Source organism: Taudactylus pleione, unplaced genomic scaffold (assembly GCF_031769625.1).
Source record: "Taudactylus pleione unplaced genomic scaffold, aTauple2 ptg000070l, whole genome shotgun sequence".
Lineage (NCBI taxonomy): Eukaryota > Metazoa > Chordata > Amphibia > Anura > Myobatrachidae > Taudactylus > Taudactylus pleione.
The window spans coordinates 16,765,005-16,788,514 of NW_028284472.1; the positions used below are offsets into that span (position 1 = coordinate 16,765,005).

The window sequence follows — 23,510 nt, forward strand, 5'->3', positions numbered from 1 at the left end:
CGCTAGAACCGAAAGGGGCTCTATGGCGCAATGGATAGCGAATTGGACTTCTAGTTGGTTGTAGTTATTAAAAAGTTGTGGGTTCAAGTCCCCCCAGAGTCATTCTTTTGTTTAAAATGCAAATATTTAGGAATTACATTCAAGTTTTCATAACAATATGATTGGAGATTGGACATCCTTATACTACATAAACAATATAATGATCGGTTTTTGACTGGAATGTCCCTTTCAAAGTTAGATCACAAGTTACAATGTAATTTCAGATTCCTTTAAACCAGTAATTGGTGTTTTGAAAACACTTTTCTCTCTGCTCAACTAGCCTTGCTCAGATTGAGGGGTATGTATTCTAAAACATCATAAATAAATGTCTCCCTACAGTCCTTAATTGTGTACCACAAATTATGTCAATAAATCAGCATTCTTAAAATAGGACTTGCACCAAATATCAGCAAAAGGAAGACTCAGATATAGCTGTTTTTGCATTTGGGAGAACTATTGTAAATATCTGACACTCCTTTGCCACTCTATGTATTCTACAAGTGCTACAGTTGAACCAAGCGCGGATACCGCCTTGGGCTCTGTGGCGATTTATAGCGCATTAGACTTCTAGTTGGTTGTAGTTATTCAAAGGTTGTGGGTTTGAGTGCCACCAGAGTCGTTATTTAGTTTTAAATGCAAATATTTAGGATTTACATACAACTTTTCATAACAATATGATTGGAGATTGGAGATCCTTATACTATATAAACAATATAATGATCGGTTGTTGACTGGAAAGTCCCTTTCAAAGTAAGAACACAAGTTACAATGTAATTTCAGATTCCTTTAAACCAGTAATTGGTGTTTTCAAAACTCTTTTGTCTCTACTCAACTAGCCTTTCTCAGATTGAGGGGTATGTATTCTAAAACATCATAAAAAAATGTCTCCCTACAGTCCTTAATTGTGTACCACAAATTATGTCACTAAATCCGCATACTTAAAATAGGACTTGCACCAAATATCAGCAAGAGGAAGACTCAGATATAGCTGTTTTTGCATTTGGGAGAACTATTGTAAATTTCTGACACTCCTTTGCCACTCTATGTATTCTACAAGTGCTACAGTCGAACCAAGCGCAAAAACCGCCATGGGCTCTGTGGCGCAATGGATAGTGCATTGGACTTCTAGTTGGTTGTAGTTATTCAAAGGTTGTGGGTTCGAGTCCCACCAGAATCTTTCTTTAGTTTTAAATGCAAATATGTAAGATTTAAATTCAACTTTTCATAAAAATATGATTGGAGATTGGACATCCTTATACTACATAAACAATATAATGATCGGTTTTTGACTGGAAAGTCCCTTTCAAAGTTAGATTACAAGTTACAATGCAATTTCAGATTCCTTTAAACCAGTAATTGGTGTTTTGAAAACACTTTTGTCTCTACTCAACTAGCCTTGCTCAGATTGAGTGGTATGTATTCTAAAACATCAGAAAAAATTGTCTCCCTACAGTCCTTAATTGTGTACCACAAGTTATGTCACTAAATCCGCATACTTAAAATAGGACTTGCACCAAATATCAGCAGGAGGAAGACTCAGATATAGCTGTTTTTGCATTTGGGAGAACTATTGTAAATATCTGACACTCCTTTGCCACTCTATGTATTCTACAAGTGCTACAGTCGAACCAAGCGCTAGAACCGAAAGGGGCTCTATGGCGCAATGGATAGCGAATTGGACTTCTAGTTGGTTGTAGTTATTCAAAGGTTGTGGGTTCAAGTCCCCCCAGAGTCATTCTTTTGTTTAAAATGCAAATATTTAGGAATTACATTCAAGTTTTCATAACAATATGATTGGAGATTGGACATCCTTATACTACATAAACAATATAATGATCGGTTTTTGACTGGAATGTCCCTTTCAAAGTTAGATCACAAGTTACAATGTAATTTCAGATTCCTTTAAACCAGTAATTGGTGTTTTGAAAACACTTTTCTCTCTGCTCAACTAGCCTTGCTCAGATTGAGGGGTATGTATTCTAAAACATCATAAATAAATGTCTCCCTACAGTCCTTAATTGTGTACCACAAATTATGTCAATAAATCAGCATTCTTAAAATAGGACTTGCACCAAATATCAGCAAAAGGAAGACTCAGATATAGCTGTTTTTGCATTTGGGAGAACTATTGTAAATATCTGACACTCCTTTGCCACTCTATGTATTCTACAAGTGCTACAGTTGAACCAAGCGCGGAAACCGCCTTGGGCTCTGTGGCGATTTATAGCGCATTGGACTTCTAGTTGGTTGTAGTTATTCAAAGGTTGTGGGTTTGAGTGCCACCAGAGTCGTTATTTAGTTTTAAATGCAAATATTTAGGATTTACATTCAACTTTTCATAACAATATGATTGGAGATTGGAGATCCTTATACTATATAAACAATATAATGATCGGTTGTTGACTGGAAAGTCCCTTTCAAAGTTAGATTACAAGTTACAATGCAATTTCAGATTCCTTTAAACCAGTAATTGGTGTTTTGAAAACACTTTTGTCTCTACTCAACTAGCCTTGCTCAGATTGAGTGGTATGTATTCTAAAACATCAGAAAAAATTGTCTCCCTACAGTCCTTAATTGTGTACCACAAGTTATTTCACTATATCCGCATACTTAAAATAGGACTTGCACCAAATATCAGCAGGAGGAAGACTCAGATATAGCTGTTTTTGCATTTGGGAGAACTATTGTAAATATCTGACACTCCTTTGCCACTCTATGTATTCTACAAGTGCTACAGTCGAACCAAGCGCTAGAACCGAAAGGGGCTCTATGGCGCAATGGATAGCGAATTGGACTTCTAGTTGGTTGTAGTTATTCAAAGGTTGTGGGTTCAAGTGCCCCCAGAGTCATTCTTTTGTTTAAAATGCAAATATTTAGGAATTACATTCAAGTTTTCATAACAATATGATTGGAGATTGGACATCCTTATACTACATAAACAATATAATGATCGGTTTTTGACTGGAATGTCCCTTTCAAAGTTAGATCACAAGTTACAATGTAATTTCAGATTCCTTTAAACCAGTAATTGGTGTTTTGAAAACACTTTTCTCTCTGCTCAACTAGCCTTGCTCAGATTGAGGGGTATGTATTCTAAAACATCATAAATAAATGTCTCCCTACAGTCCTTAATTGTGTACCACAAATTATGTCAATAAATCAGCATTCTTAAAATAGGACTTGCACCAAATATCAGCAAAAGGAAGACTCAGATATAGCTGTTTTTGCATTTGGGAGAACTATTGTAAATATCTGACACTCCTTTGCCACTCTATGTATTCTACAAGTGCTACAGTTGAACCAAGCGTGGAAACCGCCTTGGGCTCTGTGGCGATTTATAGCGCATTGGACTTCTAGTTGGTTGTAGTTATTCAAAGGTTGTGGGTTTGAGTGCCACCAGAGTCGTTATTTAGTTTTAAATGCAAATATTTAGGATTTACATACAACTTTTCATAACAATATGATTGGAGATTGGAGATCCTTATACTATATAAACAATATAATGATCGGTTGTTGACTGGAAAGTCCCTTTCAAAGTAAGAACACAAGTTACAATGTAATTTCAGATTCCTTTAAACCAGTAATTGGTGTTTTCAAAACTCTTTTGTCTCTACTCAACTAGCCTTTCTCAGATTGAGGGGTATGTATTCTAAAACATCATAAAAAAATGTCTCCCTACAGTCCTTAATTGTGTACCACAAATTATGTCACTAAATCCGCATACTTAAAATAGGACTTGCACCAAATATCAGCAAGAGGAAGACTCAGATATAGCTGTTTTTGCATTTGGGAGAACTATTGTAAATTTCTGACACTCCTTTGCCACTCTATGTATTCTACAAGTGCTACAGTCGAACCAAGCGCAAAAACCGCCATGGGCTCTGTGGCGCAATGGATAGCGCATTGGACTTCTAGTTGGTTGTAGTTATTCAAAGGTTGTGGGTTTGAGTCCCACCAGAATCTTTCTTTAGTTTTAAATGCAAATATGTAAGATTTAAATTCAACTTTTCATAAAAATATGATTGGAGATTGGACATCCTTATACTACATAAACAATATAATGATCGGTTTTTGACTGGAAAGTCCCTTTCAAAGTTAGATTACAAGTTACAATGCAATTTCAGATTCCTTTAAACCAGTAATTGGTGTTTTGAAAACACTTTTGTCTCTACTCAACTAGCCTTGCTCAGATTGAGTGGTATGTATTCTAAAACATCAGAACAAATTGTCTCCCTACAGTCCTTAATTGTGTACCACAAGTTATGTCACTAAATCCGCATACTTAAAATAGGACTTGCACCAAATATCAGCAGGAGGAAGACTCAGATATAGCTGTTTTTGCATTTGGGAGAACTATTGTAAATATCTGACACTCCTTTGCCACTCTATGTATTCTACAAGTGCTACAGTCGAACCAAGCGCTAGAACCGAAAGGGGCTCTATGGCGCAATGGATAGCGAATTGGACTTCTAGTTGGTTGTAGTTATTCAAAGGTTGTGGGTTCAAGTCCCCCCAGAGTCATTCTTTTGTTTAAAATGCAAATATTTAGGAATTACATTCAAGTTTTCATAACAATATGATTGGAGATTGGACATCCTTATACTACATAAACAATATAATGATCGGTTTTTGACTGGAATGTCCCATTCAAAGTTAGATCACAAGTTACAATGTAATTTCAGATTCCTTTAAACCAGTAATTGGTGTTTTGAAAACACTTTTCTCTCTGCTCAACTAGCCTTGCTCAGATTGAGGGGTATGTATTCTAAAACATCATAAATAAATGTCTCCCTACAGTCCTTAATTGTGTACCACAAATTATGTCAATAAATCAGCATTCTTAAAATAGGACTTGCACCAAATATCAGCAAAAGGAAGACTCAGATATAGCTGTTTTTGCATTTGGGAGAACTATTGTAAATATCTGACACTCCTTTGCCACTCTATGTATTCTACAAGTGCTACAGTTGAACCAAGCGCGGAAACCGCCTTGGGCTCTGTGGCGATGGATAGCGCATTGGACTTCTAGTTGGTTGTAGTTATTCAAAGGTTGTGGGTTTGAGTGCCACCAGAGTCGTTATTTAGTTTTAAATGCAAATATTTAGGATTTACATACAACTTTTCATAACAGTATGATTGGAGATTGGAGATCCTTATACTATATAAACAATATAATGATCGGTTGTTGACTGGAAAGTCCCTTTCAAAGTAAGAACACAAGTTACAATGTAATTTCAGATTCCTTTAAACCAGTAATTGGTGTTTTCAAAACTCTTTTGTCTCTACTCAACTAGCCTTGCTCAGATTGAGGGGTATGTATTCTAAAACATCATAAAAAAATGTCTCCCTACAGTCCTTAATTGTGTACCACAAATTATGTCACTAAATCCGCATACTTAAAATAGGACTTGCACCAAATATCAGCAAGAGGAAGACTCAGATATAGCTGTTTTTGCATTTGGGAGAACTATTGTAAATTTCTGACACTCCTTTGCCACTCTATGTATTCTACAAGTGCTACAGTCGAACCAAGCGCAAAAACCGCCATGGGCTCTGTGGCGCAATGGATAGCGCATTGGACTTCTAGTTGGTTGTAGTTATTCAAAGGTTGTGGGTTCAAGTCCCACCAGAGTCTTTCTTTAGTTTTAAATGCAAATATGTAAGATTTAAATTCAACTTTTCATAAAAATATGATTGGAGATTGGACATCCTTATACTACATAAACAATATAATGATCGGTTTTTGACTGGAAAGTCCCTTTCAAAGTTAGATTACAAGTTACAATGCAATTTCAGATTCCTTTAAACCAGTAATTGGTGTTTTGAAAACACTTTTGTCTCTACTCAACTAGCCTTGCTCAGATTGAGTGGTATGTATTCTAAAACATCAGAAAAAATTGTCTCCCTACAGTCCTTAATTGTGTACCACAAGTTATGTCACTAAATCCGCATACTTAAAATAGGACTTGCACCAAATATCAGCAGGAGGAAGACTCAGATATAGCTGTTTTTGCATTTGGGAGAACTATTGTAAATATCTGACACTCCTTTGCCACTCTATGTATTCTACAAGTGCTACAGTCGAACCAAGCGCTAGAACCAAAAGGGGCTCTATGGCGAAATGGATAGCGAATTGGACTTCTAGTTGGTTGTAGTTATTCAAAGGTTGTGGGTTCAAGTCCCCCCAGAGTCATTCTTTTGTTTAAAATGCAAATATTTAGGAATTACATTCAAGTTTTTATAACAATATGATTGGAGATTGGACATCCTTATACTACATAAACAATATAATGATCGGTTTTTGACTGGAATGTCCCTTTCAAAGTTAGATCACAAGTTACAATGTAATTTCAGATTCCTTTAAACCAGTAATTGGTGTTTTGAAAACACTTTTCTCTCTGCTCAACTAGCCTTGCTCAGATTGAGGGGTATGTATTCTAAAACATCATAAATAAATGTCTCCCTACAGTCCTTAATTGTGTACCACAAATTATGTCAATAAATCAGCATTCTTAAAATAGGACTTGCACCAAATATCAGCAAAAGGAAGACTCAGATATAGCTGTTTTTGCATTTGGGAGAACTATTGTAAATATCTGACACTCCTTTGCCACTCTATGTATTCTACAAGTGCTACAGTTGAACCAAGCGCGGAAACCGCCTTTGGCTCTGTGGCGATTTATAGCGCATTGGACTTCTAGTTGGTTGTAGTTATTCAAAGGTTGTGGGTTTGAGTGCCACCAGAGTCGTTATTTAGTTTTAAATGCAAATATTTAGGATTTACATACAACTTTTCATAACAATATGATTGGAGATTGGAGATCCTTATACTATATAAACAATATAATGATCGGTTGTTGACTGGAAAGTCCCTTTCAAAGTAAGAACACAAGTTACAATGTAATTTCAGATTCCTTTAAACCAGTAATTGGTGTTTTCAAAACTCTTTTGTCTCTACTCAACTAGCCTTTCTCAGATTGAGGGGTATGTATTCTAAAACATCATAAAAAAATGTCTCCCTACAGTCCTTAATTGTGTACCACAAATTATGTCACTAAATCCGCATACTTAAAATAGGACTTGCACCAAATATCAGCAAGAGGAAGACTCAGATATAGCTGTTTTTGCATTTGGGAGAACTATTGTAAATTTCTGACACTCCTTTGCCACTCTATGTATTCTACAAGTGCTACAGTCGAACCAAGCGCAAAAACCGCCATGGGCTCTGTGGCGCAATGGATAGCGCATTGGACTTCTAGTTGGTTGTAGTTATTCAAAGGTTGTGGGTTCGAGTCCCACCAGAATCTTTCTTTAGTTTTAAATGCAAATATGTAAGATTTAAATTCAACTTTTCATAAAAATATGATTGGAGATTGGACATCCTTATACTACATAAACAATATAATGATCGGTTTTTGACTGGAAAGTCCCTTTCAAAGTTAGATTACAAGTTACAATGCAATTTCAGATTCCTTTAAACCAGTAATTGGTGTTTTGAAAACACTTTTGTCTCTACTCAACTAGCCTTGCTCAGATTGAGTGGTATGTATTCTAAAACATCAGAAAAAATTGTCTCCCTACAGTCCTTAATTGTGTACCACAAGTTATGTCACTAAATCCGCATACTTAAAATAGGACTTGCACCAAATATCAGCAGGAGGAAGACTCAGATATAGCTGTTTTTGCATTTGGGAGAACTATTGTAAATATCTGACACTCCTTTGCCACTCTATGTATTCTACAAGTGCTACAGTCGAACCAAGCGCTAGAACCGAAAGGGGCTCTATGGCACAATGGATAGCGAATTGGACTTCTAGTTGGTTGTAGTTATTCAAAGGTTGTGGGTTCAAGTCCCCCCAGAGTCATTCTTATGTTTAAAATGCAAATATTTAGGAATTACATTCAAGTTTTCTTAACAATATGATTGGAGATTGGACATCCTTATACTACATAAACAATATAATGATCGGTTTTTGACTGGAATGTCCCTTTCAAAGTTAGATCACAAGTTACAATGTAATTTCAGATTCCTTTAAACCAGTAATTGGTGTTTTGAAAACACTTTTCTCTCTGCTCAACTAGCCTTGCTCAGATTGAGGGGTATGTATTCTAAAACATCATAAATAAATGTCTCCCTACAGTCCTTAATTGTGTACCACAAATTATGTCAATAAATCAGCATTCTTAAAATAGGACTTGCACCAAATATCAGCAAAAGGAAGACTCAGATATAGCTGTTTTTGCATTTGGGAGAACTATTGTAAATATCTGACACTCCTTTGCCACTCTATGTATTCTACAAGTGCTACAGTTGAACCAAGCGCGGAAACCGCCTTGGGCTCTGTGGCGATTTATAGCGCATTGGACTTCTAGTTGGTTGTTGTTATTCAAAGGTTGTGGGTTTGAGTGCCACCAGAGTCGTTATTTAGTTTTAAATGCAAATATTTAGGATATACATTCAACTTTTCATAAAAATATGATTGGAGATTGGACATCCTTATACTACATAAACAATATAATGATCGGTTTTTGACTGGAAAGTCCCTTTCAAAGTTAGATTACAAGTTACAATGCAATTTCAGATTCCTTTAAACCAGTAATTGGTGTTTTGAAAACACTTTTGTCTCTACTCAACTAGCCTTGCTCAGATTGAGTGGTATGTATTCTAAAACATCAGAAAAAATTGTCTCCCTACAGTCCTTAATCGTGTACCACAAGTTATGTCACTAAATCCGCATACTTAAAATAGGACTTGCACCAAATATCAGCAGGAGGAAGACTCAGATATAGCTGTTTTTGCATTTGGGAGAACTATTGTAAATATCTGACACTCCTTTGCCACTCTATGTATTCTACAAGTGCTACAGTCGAACCAAGCACTAGAACCGAAAGGGGCTCTATGGCGCAATGGATAGCGAATTGGACTTCTAGTTGGTTGTAGTTATTCAAAGGTTGTGGGTTCAAGTCCCCCCAGAGTCATTCTTTTGTTTAAAATGCAAATATTTAGGAATTACATTCAAGTTTTCATAACAATATGATTGGAGATTGGAGATCCCTATACTACGTAAACAATATAATGATCGGTTGTTGACTGGAAAGTCTCTTTCGAAGTTAGATCACAAGTTACAATGTAATTTCAGATTCCTTTAAACCAGTAATTGGTGTTTTGAAAAATTACATTGTATCCGCATACTTAAAATAGGACTTGCACCAAATATCAGCAAGAGGAAGACTCAGATATAGCTATTATTGCATTTGGGAGAACTATTGTAAATTTCTGACACTCATTTGCCACTGTATGTATTCTACAAGTGCTACAGTCGAAACAAGCACTTAAACTACCAAGGGCACGGTGGCGCAATGGATAGCGCGTTAGACTTCTAGTTGGTTGTAGTTATTCAAAAGTTGTGGGCTTGAGTCCCACCAGAGTCATTCTTTAGTTTTAAATGCAAATATTTAGGATTTACATACAACTTTTCATAACAATATGATAGGAGATTGGAGATCCTTATACTACATAAACATTATAATCATCGGTTTTTGACTGGAAAGTCCCTTTCAAAGTAAGATCACAAGTTACAATGTAATTTCAGATTCCTTTAAACCAGTAATTGGTGTTTTGAAAACACTTTTGTCTCTATTCAACTAGCCTTGCTCAGATTGAGGGCTATGTATTCTAAAACATCATAAAAAAATGTCTCCCTACAGTCCTTAATTGTGTACCACAAATTATGTCACTAAATCCGCATACTTAAAATAGGACTTGCACCAAATATCAGCAAGAGGAAGACTCAGATATAGCTGTTTTTGCATTTGGGAGAACTATTGTAAATTTCTGACACTCCTTTGCCACTCTATGTATTCTACAAGTGCTACAGTCGAACCAAGTACTAAAACCGCCATGGGCTCTGTGGCGCAATGGATAGCACATTGGACTTCTATTTGGTTGTAGTTATTCAAAGGTTGTGGTTTCAAGTCCCACCAGAGTCGTTCTTTCGTTTTAAATGCAAATATGTAAGATTTAAATTCAACTTTTCATAACAATATGATTGGAGATTGGACATCCTTATACAGGTACTAGGTAAACAATATAATGATCGGTTATTGACTGGAAAGTCCCTTTCAAAGTTAGATTACAAGTTACAATGTCATTTCAGATTCCTTTAAACCAGTAATTGGTGTTTTGAAAACACTTTTGTCTCTACTCAACTAGCCTTGCTCAGATTGAGTGGTATGTATTAAAAAACATCATAAAAAAATGTCTCCCTACAGTCCTTAATTGTGTACCACAAATTATGTCACTAAATCCGCATAGTTAAAATAGGATTTGCACCAAATATCAGCAATAGGAAGACTCAGATATAGCTGCTTTTGCATTTCGGAGAACTATTGTAAATATCTGACACTCCTTTGCCACTCTATCTATTCTACAAGTGCTACAGTCGAACCAAGCGCTTAAACTGCCAGGGGCGCGGTGGCGCAATGGATAGCGCGTTAGACTTCTAGTTGGTTGCAGTTATTCAAAAGTTGTGGGCTTGAGTCCCACCAGAGTCATTCTTTAGTTTTAAATGCAAATATTTAGGATTTACATACAACTTTTCATAACAATATGATTGGAGATTGGAGATCCTTATACTACATAAACAATATAATGATCGGTTTTTGACAGGAAAGTCCCTTTCAAAGTAAGATCACAAGTTACAATGTAATTTCAGATTCCTTTAAATCAGTAATTGGTGTTTTGAAAACACTTTTGTCTCTACTCAACTAGCCTTGCTCAGATTGAGGGGTATGTATTCTAAAACATCATAAAAAATTGTCTCCCTACAGTCCTTAATTGTGTACCACAAATTATGTCACTAAATCCGCATACTTAAAATAGGACTTGCACCAAATATCAGCAAGAGGAAGACTCAGATATAGCTGTTTTTGCATTTGGGAGAACTATTGTAAATATCTGACACTCATTTGCCACTCTATGTATTCTACAAGTGCTACAGTCGAACCAAGTGCTTAAACTGCCAGGGGCGCTGTGGCGCAATGGATAGCGTGTTAGACTTCTAGTTGGTTGTAGTTATTCAAAAGTTGTGGGCTTGAGTCCCACCAGAGTCGTTCTATAGTTTTAAATGCAAATATGTAAGATTTAAATTCAACTTTTCATAACAATATGATTGGAGATTGGACATCCTTATACTACATAAACAATATAATGATCGGTTTTTGACTGGAAAGTCCCTTTCAAAGTTAGATTACAAGTTACAATGCAATTTCAGATTCCTTTAAACCAGTAATTGGTGTTTTGAAAACACTTTTGTCTCTACTCAACTAGCCTTGCTCAGATTGAGTGGTATGTATTCTAAAACATCAGAAAAAATTGTCTCCCTACTGTCCTTAATTGTGTACCACAAGTTATGTCACTAAATCTGCATACTTAAAATAGGACTTGCACCAAATATCAGCAGGAGGAAGACTCAGATATAGCTGTTTTTGCATTTGGGAGAACTATTGTAAATATCTGACACTCCTTTGCCACTCTATGTATTCTACAAGTGCTACAGTCGAACCAAGCACTAGAACTGAAAGGGGCTCTGTGGCGCAATGGATAGCGAATTGGACTTCTAGTTGGTTGTAGTTATTCAAAGGTTGTGGGTTCAAGTCCCCCCAGAGTCTTTCTTTTGTTTAAAATGCAAATATTTAGGAATTACATTCAAGTTTTCATAACAATATGATTGGAGATTGGACATCCTTATACTACATAAACAATATAATGATCAGTTTTTGACTGGAATGTCCCTTTCAAAGTTAGATCACAAGTTACAATGTAATTTCAGATTCCTTTAACCCAGTAATTGGTGTTTTGAAAACACTTTTCTCTCTGCTCAACTAGCCTTGCTCAGATTGAGAGGTATGTTTTCTAAAACATCATAAATAAATGTCTCCCTACAGTCCTTAATTGTGTACCACAAATTATGTCAATAAATCAGCATTCTTAAAATAGGACTTGCACCAAATATCAGCAAAAGGAAGACTCAGATATAGCTGTTTTTGCATTTGGGAGAACTATTGTAAATATCTGACACTCCTTTGCCACTCTATGTATTCTACAAGTGCTACAGTTGAACCAAGCGTGGAAACCGCCTTGGGCTCTGTGGCGATGGATAGCGCATTGGACTTCTAGTTATTTGTAGTTATTCAAAGGTTGTTGGTTCGAGTCCCACCAGAGTCATTCTTAAGTTTTAAATGCAAATATTTAGGATTTACATTCAACTTTTCATAACAATATGATTGGAGATTGGACATCCTTATACTACATAAACAATATAATGATTGGTTGTTGACTGGAAAGTCCCTTTCAAAGTTAGATCACAAGTTACAATGTAATTTCATATTCCTTTAAAGCAGTAATTGGTGTTTTGAAAACACTTTTCTCTCTACTCAACTAGCCTTGCTCAGATTGAGGGGTATGTATTCTAAAACATCATAAAAAAATGTCTCCCTACAGTCCTTAAATGTGTACCACAAATTATGTCACTAAATCGCATACTTAAAATAGGACTTGCACCAAATATCAGCAAGATGAAGACTCAGATATAGCTGTTTTTCCATTTGGGAGAACTATTATAAATATCTGACACTCCTTTGCCACGCAATGTATTCTACAAGTGCTACAGTCGAACCAAGCGCTAAAACCGCCAGGGGCTCTGTGGTGCAATGGATAGCGCATTGGAATTCTAGTTGGTTGTAATTATTCAAAGGTTGAGGGTTCGAGTCCCACCGGAGTCGTTCTTTAGTTTTAAATGCAAATATTTAGGATTTACATTCAACTTTTCATAACAATATGATTGGAGATTGGACATCCATATACTACATAAACAATATAATGATCGGTTTTTGACTGGAAAGTCCCTTTCAAAGTTAGATCACAAGTTACAATGTAATTTCAGATTCCTTTAAACCAGTAATTGGTGTTTTGAAAACTCTTTTCTCTCTGCTCAACTAGCCTTGCTCAGATAGAGGGGTATGTATTCTATAACATCATAAAAATATGTCTCCCTACAGTCCTTAAATGTGTACCACAAATTATGTCAATAAATCTGCATACTTAAAGTAGGACTTGCACCAAATATCAGCAAGAGGAAGACTCAGATATAGCTGTTTTTGCATTTGGGAGAACTATTGTAAATATCTGACACTCCTTTGCCACTCTATGTATTCTACAAGTGCTACAGTTGAACCAAGCGCGTAAACCGCCTGGGGCTCTGTGGCAATGGATAGCGCATTGGACTTCTAGTTGGTTGTACTTATTCAAAGCTTGTGGGTTTGAGTCCCACCAGAGTCGTTCTTAAGTTTTAAATGCAAATATTTAGGATTCACATACAAGTTTTCATAACAATATGATTGGAGATTGGAGATCCTTATACTACATAAACAATATAATGATCGGTTGTTGACTGGAAAGTCCCATTCAAAGTAAGATCACAAGTTACAATGTAATTTCAGATTACTTTAAACCAGTAATTAGTGTTTCGAAATCACTTTTGTCTCTACTCAACTAGCCTTGCTCAGATTGAGGGGTATGTATTCTAAAACATCATAAAAAAAGTCTCCCTACAGTCCTTAATTGTGTACCACAAATTATGTCAATAAATCCGCCTACTTAAAATAGGACTTGCACCAAATATCAGCAAGAGGAAGACTCAGATATAGCTGTTTTTCCATTTTGGAGAACTATTGTAAATATCTGACACTCCTTTGCCACGCTATGTATTCTACAAGTGCTACAGTCGAACCAAGCGGTAAAACAACCAGGGGCTCTCTGGCGCAATGGATAGCGCATTGGACTTCTAGTTGGTTGTAGTTATTCAAAGGTTGTGGGTTCGAGTCCCACCAGAGTCGTTCTTTAGTTTTAAATGCAAATATTTAGGATTTACATACAACTTTTCATAACAATATGATTGGAGTTTGGAGATCCTTATACTACATAAACAATATAATGATCGGTTGTTGACTGGAAAGTCCCATTCAAAGTAAGATCACAAGTTACAATGTAATTTCAGATTACTTTAAACCAGTAATTGGTGTTTTGAAAACACTTTTGTCTCTACTCAACTAGCCTTGCTCAGATTGAGGGGTATGTATTCTAAAACATCATAAAAAAATGTCTCCCTACAGTCCTTAATTGTGTACCACAAATTATGTCACTAAATCCGCATACTTAAAATAGGACTTGCACCAAATATCAGCAAGAGGAAGACTCAGATATAGCTATTTTTGCATTTGGGAGAACTATTGTAAATTTATGACACTCCTTTGCCACTCGATGTATTCTACAAGTGCTACAGTCGAACCAAGCGCTAAAGCAGCCAGGGGCTCTGTGGCGCAATGGATAGCGCATTGGACTTCTTGTTGGTTGTAGTTATTCAAAAGTTGAGTGTTCAAGTCCCTCTTGAGTCGTTCTTTAGTTTTAAATGCAAATATTTAGGATTTACATTCAACTTTTCATAACAATATGATTGGAGATTTGACATCCTTATACAGGTACTACATAAACAATATAATGATCGGTTATTGACTGGAAAGTCCCTTTCAAAGTTAGATTACAAGTTACAATGTAATTTCAGATTCCTTTAAACCAGTAATTGGTGTTTTGAAAACACTTTTGTCTCTACTCAACTAGCCTTGCTCAGATTGAGTGGTATGTATTCTAAAATATCATAAAAAATGTCTCCCTACAGTCCTTAATTGTGTACCACAAATTATTTCACTAAATCTGCATACTTAAAATAGGACTTGCACCAAATATCAGCAAGAGGAAGACTCAGATATAGCTATTTTTGCATTTGCGAGAACTATTGTAAATATCTGACACTCCTTTGCCACTCTATGTTTTCTACAAGTGCTACAGTCGAACCAAGCGCTTAAACTGCCAGGGGCGCTGTGGCGCAATGGATAGTGTGTTAGACTTCTAGTTGGTAGTAGTTATTCAAAAGTTGTGGGTTTGAGTCCCACCAGAGTCATTCTTTTATTTTAAATGCAAATATTTAGGAATTAAATTCAAGTTTTCATAACAATATGATTGGAGATTGGACATCCTTATACTACATAAACAATATAATGATCGGTTTTTGACTGGAATGTCCCTTTCAAAGTTAGATCACAAGTTACAATGTAATTTCAGATTCCTTTAAACCAGTAATTGGTGTTTTGAAAACACTTTTCTCTCTGCTCAACTAGCCTTGCTCAGATTGAGGGGTATGTATTCTAAAACATCATAAAAAAATGTCTCCCTACAGTCCTTAATTGTGTACCACAAATTATGTCAATAAATCAGCATACTTAAAATAGGACTTGCACCAAATATCAGCAAGAGGAAGACTCAGATATAGCTGTTTTTGCATTTGGGAGAACTATTGTAAATATCTGACACTCCTTTGCCACTCTATGTATTCTACAAGTGCTACAGTTGAACCAAGTGCGTAAACCGCCTTGGGCTCTGTGGCGATGGATAGCGCATTGGACTTCTAGTTGGTTGTAGTTATTCAAAGGTTGTGGGTTTGAGTGCCACCAGAGTCGTTATTTAGTTTTAAATGCAAATATTTAGGATTTACATACAACTTTTCATAACAATATGTTTGGAGATTGGAGATCCTTATACTATATAAACAATATAATGATCTGTTGTTGACTGGAAAGTCCCTTTCAAAGTAAGAACACAAGTTACAATGTAATTTCAGATTCCTTTAAACCAGTAATTGGTGTTTTCAAAACACTTTTGTCTCTACTCAACTAGCCTTGCTCAGATTGAGGGGTATGTATTCTAAAACATCATAAAAAAATGTCTCCCTACAGTCCTTAATTGTGTACCACAAATTATGTCACTAAATCCGCATACTTAAAATAGGACTTGCACCAAATATCAGCAAGAGGAAGACTCAGATATAGCTGTTTTTGCATTTGGGAGAACTATTGTAAATTTCTGACACTCCTTTGCCACTCTATGCATTCTACAAGTGCTACAGTCGAACCAAGCGCTTAAACTGCCAGGGGCGTGGTGGCGCAATGGATAGCGCGTTAGACTTCTAGTTGGTTGTAGTTATTCAAAAGTTGTGGGCTTGAGTCCCACCAGAGTCGTTCTTAAGTTTTAAATGCAAATATTTAGGATTTACTTACAACTTTTCATAACAATATGATTGGAGATTGGAGATCCTTATACTACATAAACATTACAATGATCGGTTATTGACTGGAAAGTCCCTTTCAAAGTAAGATCACAAGTTACAATGTAATTTCAGATTCCTTTAAACCAGTAATTGGTGTTTTGAAAACACTTTTGTCTCTACTCAACTAGCCTTGCTCAGATTGAGGGGTATGTATTCTAAAACATCATAAAAAATTGTCTCCCTACAGTCCTTAATTGTGTACCACAAATTATGTCACTAAATCCGCATACTTAAAATAGGACTTGCACCAAATATCAGCAAGAGGAAGACTCAGATATAGCTGTTTTTGCATTTGGGAGAACTATTGTAAATATCTGACACTCCTTTGTAACTCTATGTATTCTACAAGTGCTACATTCGAACCAAGCGCTAAAACTGCCATGGGCTCTGTGGCGCAATGGATAGCGCATTGGACTTCTAGTTGGTTGTAGTTATTCAAAGGTTGTGGGTTCGAGTCCCACCAGAGTCGTTCTTTAGTTTTAAATGCAAATATTTAGGATTTACATTCAACTTTTCATAACAATATGATTGGAGATTGGAGTTCCTTATACTACATAAACAATATAATGATCGGTTTTTGACTGGAAAGTCCCTTTCAAAGTTAGATCACAAGTTACAATGTAATTTCAGATTCCTTTAAACCAGTAATTGGTGTTTTGAAAACTCTTTTCTCTCTGCTCAACTAGCCTTGCTCAGATTGAGGGGTATGTATTCTAAAACATCATAAAAAACTGTCTCGCTACAGTCCTTAATTGTGTACCACAAATTATGTCAATAAATCTGCATACTTAAAATAGGACTTGCACCAAATATCAGCAAGAGGAAGACTCAGATATAGCTGTTTTTGCATTTGGGAGAACTATTGTAAATATCTGACACGCCTTTGCTACTCTATGTATTCTACAAGTGCTACAGTTGAACCAAGTGCGTAAACCACCTGGATCTGTGGCGATGGATAGCGCATTGGACTTCTAGTTGGTTGTACTTATTCAAAGGTTGTGGGTTTGAGTCCCACCAGAGTCGTTCTTTAGTTTTAAATGCAAATATTTAGGATTTACATTCAACTTTTCATAACAATATGATTGGAGATTGGACATCCTTATACAGGTACTACATAAACAATATAATGATCGGTTATTGACTGGAAAGTCCCTTTCAAAGTTAGATTACAAGTTACAATGTAATTTCAGATTCCTTTAAACCAGTAATTGGTGTTTTGAAAACACTTTTGTCTCTACTCCACTAGCCTTGCTCAGATTGAGTGGTATGTATTCTAAAATATCATAAAAAAATGTCTCCCTACAGTCCTTAATTGTGTACCACAAATTATGTCACTAAATCCGCATACTTAAAATAGGACTTGCACCAAATATCAGCAAGAGGAAGACTCAGATATAGCTGTTTTTGCATTTGGGAGAACTATTGTAAATATCTGACACTCCTTTGCCACTCTATGTATTCTACAAGTGCTACAGTCGAACCAAGCGCTTAAACTGCCAGGGGCGTGGTGGCGCAATGGATAGCGCGTTAGACTTCTAGTTGGTTGTAGTTATTCAAAAGTTGTGGGCTTGAGTCCCACCAGAGTCGTTCTTTAGTTTTAAATGCAAATATTTAGGATTTACATACAACTTTTCATAACAATATGATTGGAGATTGGAGATCCTTATACTACATAAACAATATAATGATTGGTTGTTGACTGGAAAGTCCCTTTCGAAGTTAGATCACAAGTTACAATGTAATTTCAGATTCCTTTAAACCAGTAATTGGTGTTTTGAAAAATTACATTGTATCCGCATACTTAAAATAGGACTTGCACCAAATATCAGCAAGAGGAAGACTCAGATATAGCTGTTTTTGCATTTGGGAGAACTGTTGTAAATTTCTGACACTCCTTTGCCACTCTATGTATTCTACAAGTGCTACAGTCGAACCAAGCGCTAAAACCGCAAGGGGTTTTGAGGCGCAATGGATAGCGCATTGGACTTCTTGTTATTTGTAGTTAATCAAAGGTTGTGGGTTCGAGTCCCACCAGAGTCATTCTTAAGTTTTAAATGCAAATATTTAGGATTTACATTCAAGTTTTCATAACAATATGATTGGAGATTGGACATCCTTATACTACATAAACAATATAATGATCGGTTTTTGACTGGAATGTCCCTTTCAAAGTTAGATTACAAGTTACAATGCAATTTCAGATTCCTTTAAACCAGTAATTGGTGTTTTGAAAACAATTTTGTCTCTACTCAACTAGCCTTGCTCAGATTGAGGGGTATGTATTCTAAAACATCATAAAAAAATGTCTCCCTACAGTCCTTAATTGTTTACCACAAATTATGTCACTAAATCCGCATACTTAAAATAGGACTTGCACCAAATATCAGAAAGAGGAAGACTCAGATATAGCTGTTTTTGCATTTGGGAGAACTATTGTAAATTTCTGACACTCCTTTGACACTCGATGTATTCTACAAGTGCTACAGTCGAACCAAGCGCTAAAACAGCCAGGGGCTCTGTGGCGCAATGGATAGCGCATTGGACTTCTAGTTGGTTGTAGTTATTCAAAAGTTGTGTGTTCGAGTCCCTCCTGAGTTGTTCTTTAGTTTTAAATGCAAATATTTAGGATTTACATTCAACTTTTCATAACAATATGATTGGAGATTGGACATCCTTATACAGGTACTACATAAACAATATAATGATCGGTTATTGACTGGAAAGTCCCTTTCAAAGTTAGATTACAAGTTACAATGTAATTTCAGATTCCATTAAACCAGTAATTGGTGTTTTGAAAACACTTTTGTCTCTACTCCACTAGTCTTGCTCAGATTCAGTGGTATGTATTCTAAAATATCATAAAAAAATGTCTCCCTACAGTCCTTAATTGTGTACCACAAATTATGTCACTAAATCCGCATACTTAAAATAGGACTTGCACCAAATATCAGCAAGAGGAAGACTCAGATATAGCTGTTTATGCATTTGGGAGAACTATTGTAAATTTCTGACACTCCTTTGCCACTCTATGTATTCTACAAGTGCTACAGTCGAACCAAGCGCTTAAACTGCCAGGGGCGCGGTGGCACAATGGATAGCGCGTTAGACTTCTAGTTGGTTGTAGTTATTCAAAAGTTGTGGGCTTGCGTCCCACCAGAGTCATTCTTTAGTTTTAAATGCAAATATTTAGGATTTACATTCAACTTTTCATAACAATATGATTGGAGATTGGAGATCCTTATACTACATAAACAATATAATGATCGGTTGTTGACTGGAAAGTCCCTTTCGAAGTTAGATCACAAGTTACAATGTAATTTCAGATTCCTTTAAACCAGTAATTGGTGTTTTGAAAAATTACATTGTATCCGCATACTTAAAATAGGACATGCAACAATTATCAGCAAGAGGAAGACTCAGATATAGCTGTTTTTCCATTTGGGAGAACTATTATAAATAACTGACACTCCTTTGCCACGCTATGTATTCTACAAGTGCTACAGTCGAACCAAGCGCTAAAACCGCCAGGGGCTCTGTGGCGCAATGGATAGCGCATTGGACTTCTAGTTGGTTGTAGTTATTCAAAGGTTGTGTGTTCGAGTCCCACCAGAGTCGTTCTTTAGTTTTAAATGCAAATATTTAGGATTTACATTCAACTTTTCATAACAATATGATTGGAGATTGGACATCCTTATACTACATAAACAATATAATGATCGGTTGTTGACTGGAAAGTCCTTTTCGAAGTTAGATCACAAGTTACAATGTAATTTCAGATTCCTTTAAACCAGTAATTGGTGTTTTGAAAAATTAAATTGTATCCGCATACTTAAAATAGGACTTGCACCAAATATCAGCAAGAGGAAGACTCAGATATAGCTGTTTTTGCATTTGGGAGAACTATTGTAAATATCTGACACTCCTTTGCCACTCTATGAATTCTACAAGAGCTATAGTTGAACCAAGCGTGTAAACCGCCTGGGGCTCTGTGGTGATGGATAGCGCATTGGAATTCTAGTTGGTTGTAGTTATTTAAAGGTTGTGGGTTTGAGTCCCACCAGAGTCGTTCTTTAGTTTTAAATGCAAATATTTAGGATTTACATACAACTTTTCATAACAATATGATTGGAGATTGGAGATCCTTATACTGCATAAACAATATAATTATCGGTTGTTGACTGGAAAGTCCCTTTCAAAGAAAGATCTCAAGTTACAATGTAAATTCAGATTCCTTTAATCCAGTAATTGGTGTTTTGAAAACACTTTTGTCTCTACTCAACTAGCCTTGCTCAGATTGAGGGGTATGTATTCTAAAACATCATAAAAAAATGTCTCCCTACAGTCCTTAATTGTGTACCACAAATAATGACACTAAATCCGCATACTTAAAATAGGACTTGCACCAAATATCAGCAAGAGGAAGACTCAGATATAGCTGATTTTGCATTTGTGAGAACAATTGTAAATATCTGACACTCCTTTGCCACTCTATGTATTCTACAAGTGCTACAGTCGAACCAAGCGCTTAAACTGCCAGGGGCACTGTGGCGCAATAGATAGCTTGTTAGACTTCTAGTTGGTTGTAATTATTCAAAAGTTGTGGGCTTGAGTCCCCCCAGATTCATTCTTTAGTTTTAAATGCAAATATTTAGGATTTACATTCAACTTTTCATAACAATATGATTGGAGATTGGAGATCCTTATACTACATAAACAATATAATGATCGGTTTTTGACTGGAAAGTCCCTTTCAAAGTAAGATCACAAGTTACAATGTAATTTCAGATTCCTTTAAACCAGTAATTGGTGTTTTGAAAACACTTTTGTTTCTACTCAACTAGCCTTGCTCAGATAGAGTGGTATGTATTCTAAAACAACCTAAAAAAATGTCTCCCTACAGTCCTTAATTGTGTACCACAAATTATGTCACTAAATCCGCATACTTAAAATAGGACTTGCACCAAATATCAGCAAGAGGAAGACTCAGATATAGCTGTTTTTCCATTTGGAAGAACTATAGTAAATATCTGACACTCCTTTGCCACTCTATGTATTCTACAAGTGCTACAGTCGAACCAATAGCTTAAACTGCCAGGGGCTCTGTGGCCCAATGGATAGCGCATTGGTCGTCTAGTTGATTGTAGTTATTCAAAGGTTGTGGGTTCGAGTCCTACCTTAGTCATTCTTTAGTTTTAAATGCAAATATTTAGGATTTACATTCAACTTTTCATAACAATATGACTGGAGATAGGAGATCCTTATACTACATAAACAATATAATGATCGGTTGTTGACTGGAAAGTCCTTTTCGAAGTTAGATCACAAGTTACAATGTAATTTCAGATTCCTTTAAACCAGTAATTGGTGTTTTGAAAAATTTAATTGTATTCACATACTTAAAATAGGACTTGCACCAAATATCAGCAAGAGGAAGACTCAGATATAGCTGTTTTTGCATTTGGGAGAACTATTGTAAATATCTGACACTCCTTTGCCACTCTATGTATTCTACAAGAGCTACAGTTGAACCAAGCGTGTAAACTGCCTGGGGCTCTGTGGTGATGGATAGCGCATTGGAATTCTAGTTGGTTGTAGTTATTTAAAGGTTGTGGGTTAGAGTCCCACCAGAGTCGTTCTTTAGTTTTAAATGCAAATATTTAGGATTTACATACAACTTTTCATAACAATATGATTGGAGATTGGAGATCCTTATACTGCATAAACAATATAATGATCGGTTGTTGACTGGAAAGTCCCTTTCAAAGTAAAATCTCAAGTTACAATGTAAATTCAGATTCCTTTAATCCAGTAATTGGTGTTTTGAAAACACTTTTGTCTCTACTCAACTAGCCTTGCTCAGATTGAGGGGTATGTATTCTAAAACATCATAAAAAAATGTCTCCCTACAGTCCTTAATTGTGTACCACAAATTATGTCACTATATCCGCATACTTAAAATAGGACTTGCACCAAATATCAGCAAGAGGAAGACTCAGATATAGCTGTTTTTGCATTTGGGAGAACTATTGTAAATATCTGACACTCCTTTGCCACTCTATGTATTCTACAAGTGCTACAGTCGAACCAAGCGCTTAAACTGCCAGGGGCGTGGTGGCGCAATGGATAGCACGTTAGACTTCTAGTTGGTTGTAGTTATTCAAAAGTTGTGGGCTTGAGTCCCACCAGAGTCGTTCTTTAGTTTTAAATGCAAATATTTAGGATTTACATACAACTTTTCATAACAATATGATTGGAGATTGGAGATCCTTATACTACATAAACAATATAATGATCGGTTGTTGACTGGAAAGTCCCTTTCGAAGTTAGATCACAAGTTACAATGTAATTTCTGATTCCTTTAAACAAGTTATTGGTGTTTTGAAAAATTACATTGTATCCGCATACTTAAAATAGGACTTGCTCCAAATATCAGCAAGAGGAAGACTCAGATATAGCTGTTTTTGCATTTGGGAGAACTATTGTAAATATCTGACACTCCTTTGCCACTCTATGTATTCTACAAGTGCTACAGTCGAACCAAGCGCTTAAACTGCCAGGGGCGTGGTGGTGCAATGGATAGCGCGTTAGACTTCTAGTTGGTTGTAGTTATTCAAAAGTTGTGGGCTTGAGTCCCACCAGAGTCGTTCTTTAGTTTTAAATGCAAATATTTAGGATTTACATACAACTTTTCATAACAATATGATTGGAGATTGGAGATCCTTATACTACATAAACAATATAATGATCGGTTTTTGATTCGAAAGTCCCTTTCAAAGTAAGATCACAAGTTACAATGTAATTTCAGATTCCTTTAAACCAGTAATTGGTGTTTTGAAAAATTAAATTGTATCCGCATACTTAAAATAGGACTTGCACCAAATATCAGCAAGAGGAAGACTCAGATATAGCTGTTTTTGCATTTGGGAGAACTATTGTAAATATCTGACACTCCTTTGCCACTCTATGTATTCTACAAGTGCTACAGTTGAACCAAGCGTGTAAACCGCCTGGGGCTCTGTGGTGATGGATAGCGCATTGGAATTCTAGTTATTTGTAGTTATTCAAAGGTTGTGGGTTCGAGTCCCACCAGAGTCATTCTTAAGTTTTAAATGCAAATATTTAGGATTTACATTCAAGTTTTCATAACAATATGATTGGAGATTGAACATCCTTATACTACATAAACAATATAATGATCGGTTTTTGACTGGAATGTCCCTTTCAAAGTTAGATTACAAGTTACAATGCAAT

At 36.0% G+C, this 23,510-nt stretch overlaps 7 non-coding genes across 7 annotated transcripts; all 7 read left to right on the plus strand.

The window, feature by feature from the left end:
• The first annotated feature begins 1,130 nt into the window (after window positions 1–1,130).
• On the plus strand, window positions 1,131–1,216 carry TRNAR-UCU (transfer RNA arginine (anticodon UCU)). Its single transcript is given in 2 exon segments — window positions 1,131–1,167; window positions 1,181–1,216. It is a non-coding gene; the product is annotated as a tRNA-Arg (tRNA).
• Window positions 1,217–3,916: 2,700 nt separating this feature from the next.
• On the plus strand, window positions 3,917–4,002 carry TRNAR-UCU (transfer RNA arginine (anticodon UCU)). The gene is given in 2 exon segments: window positions 3,917–3,953; window positions 3,967–4,002. It is a non-coding gene; the product is annotated as a tRNA-Arg (tRNA).
• Window positions 4,003–5,588: 1,586 nt separating this feature from the next.
• TRNAR-UCU (transfer RNA arginine (anticodon UCU)) lies at window positions 5,589–5,674 on the plus strand. Its single transcript is given in 2 exon segments — window positions 5,589–5,625; window positions 5,639–5,674. It is a non-coding gene; the product is annotated as a tRNA-Arg (tRNA).
• A 1,586-nt stretch (window positions 5,675–7,260) lies between these two features.
• On the plus strand, window positions 7,261–7,346 carry TRNAR-UCU (transfer RNA arginine (anticodon UCU)). Its single transcript is given in 2 exon segments — window positions 7,261–7,297; window positions 7,311–7,346. It is a non-coding gene; the product is annotated as a tRNA-Arg (tRNA).
• Window positions 7,347–13,849: 6,503 nt separating this feature from the next.
• TRNAR-UCU (transfer RNA arginine (anticodon UCU)) lies at window positions 13,850–13,935 on the plus strand. Its single transcript is given in 2 exon segments — window positions 13,850–13,886; window positions 13,900–13,935. It is a non-coding gene; the product is annotated as a tRNA-Arg (tRNA).
• Window positions 13,936–16,642: 2,707 nt separating this feature from the next.
• TRNAR-UCU (transfer RNA arginine (anticodon UCU)) lies at window positions 16,643–16,728 on the plus strand. The gene is given in 2 exon segments: window positions 16,643–16,679; window positions 16,693–16,728. It is a non-coding gene; the product is annotated as a tRNA-Arg (tRNA).
• Window positions 16,729–19,788: 3,060 nt separating this feature from the next.
• On the plus strand, window positions 19,789–19,874 carry TRNAR-UCU (transfer RNA arginine (anticodon UCU)). The gene is given in 2 exon segments: window positions 19,789–19,825; window positions 19,839–19,874. It is a non-coding gene; the product is annotated as a tRNA-Arg (tRNA).
• The last annotated feature ends 3,636 nt before the right edge of the window (window positions 19,875–23,510 follow it).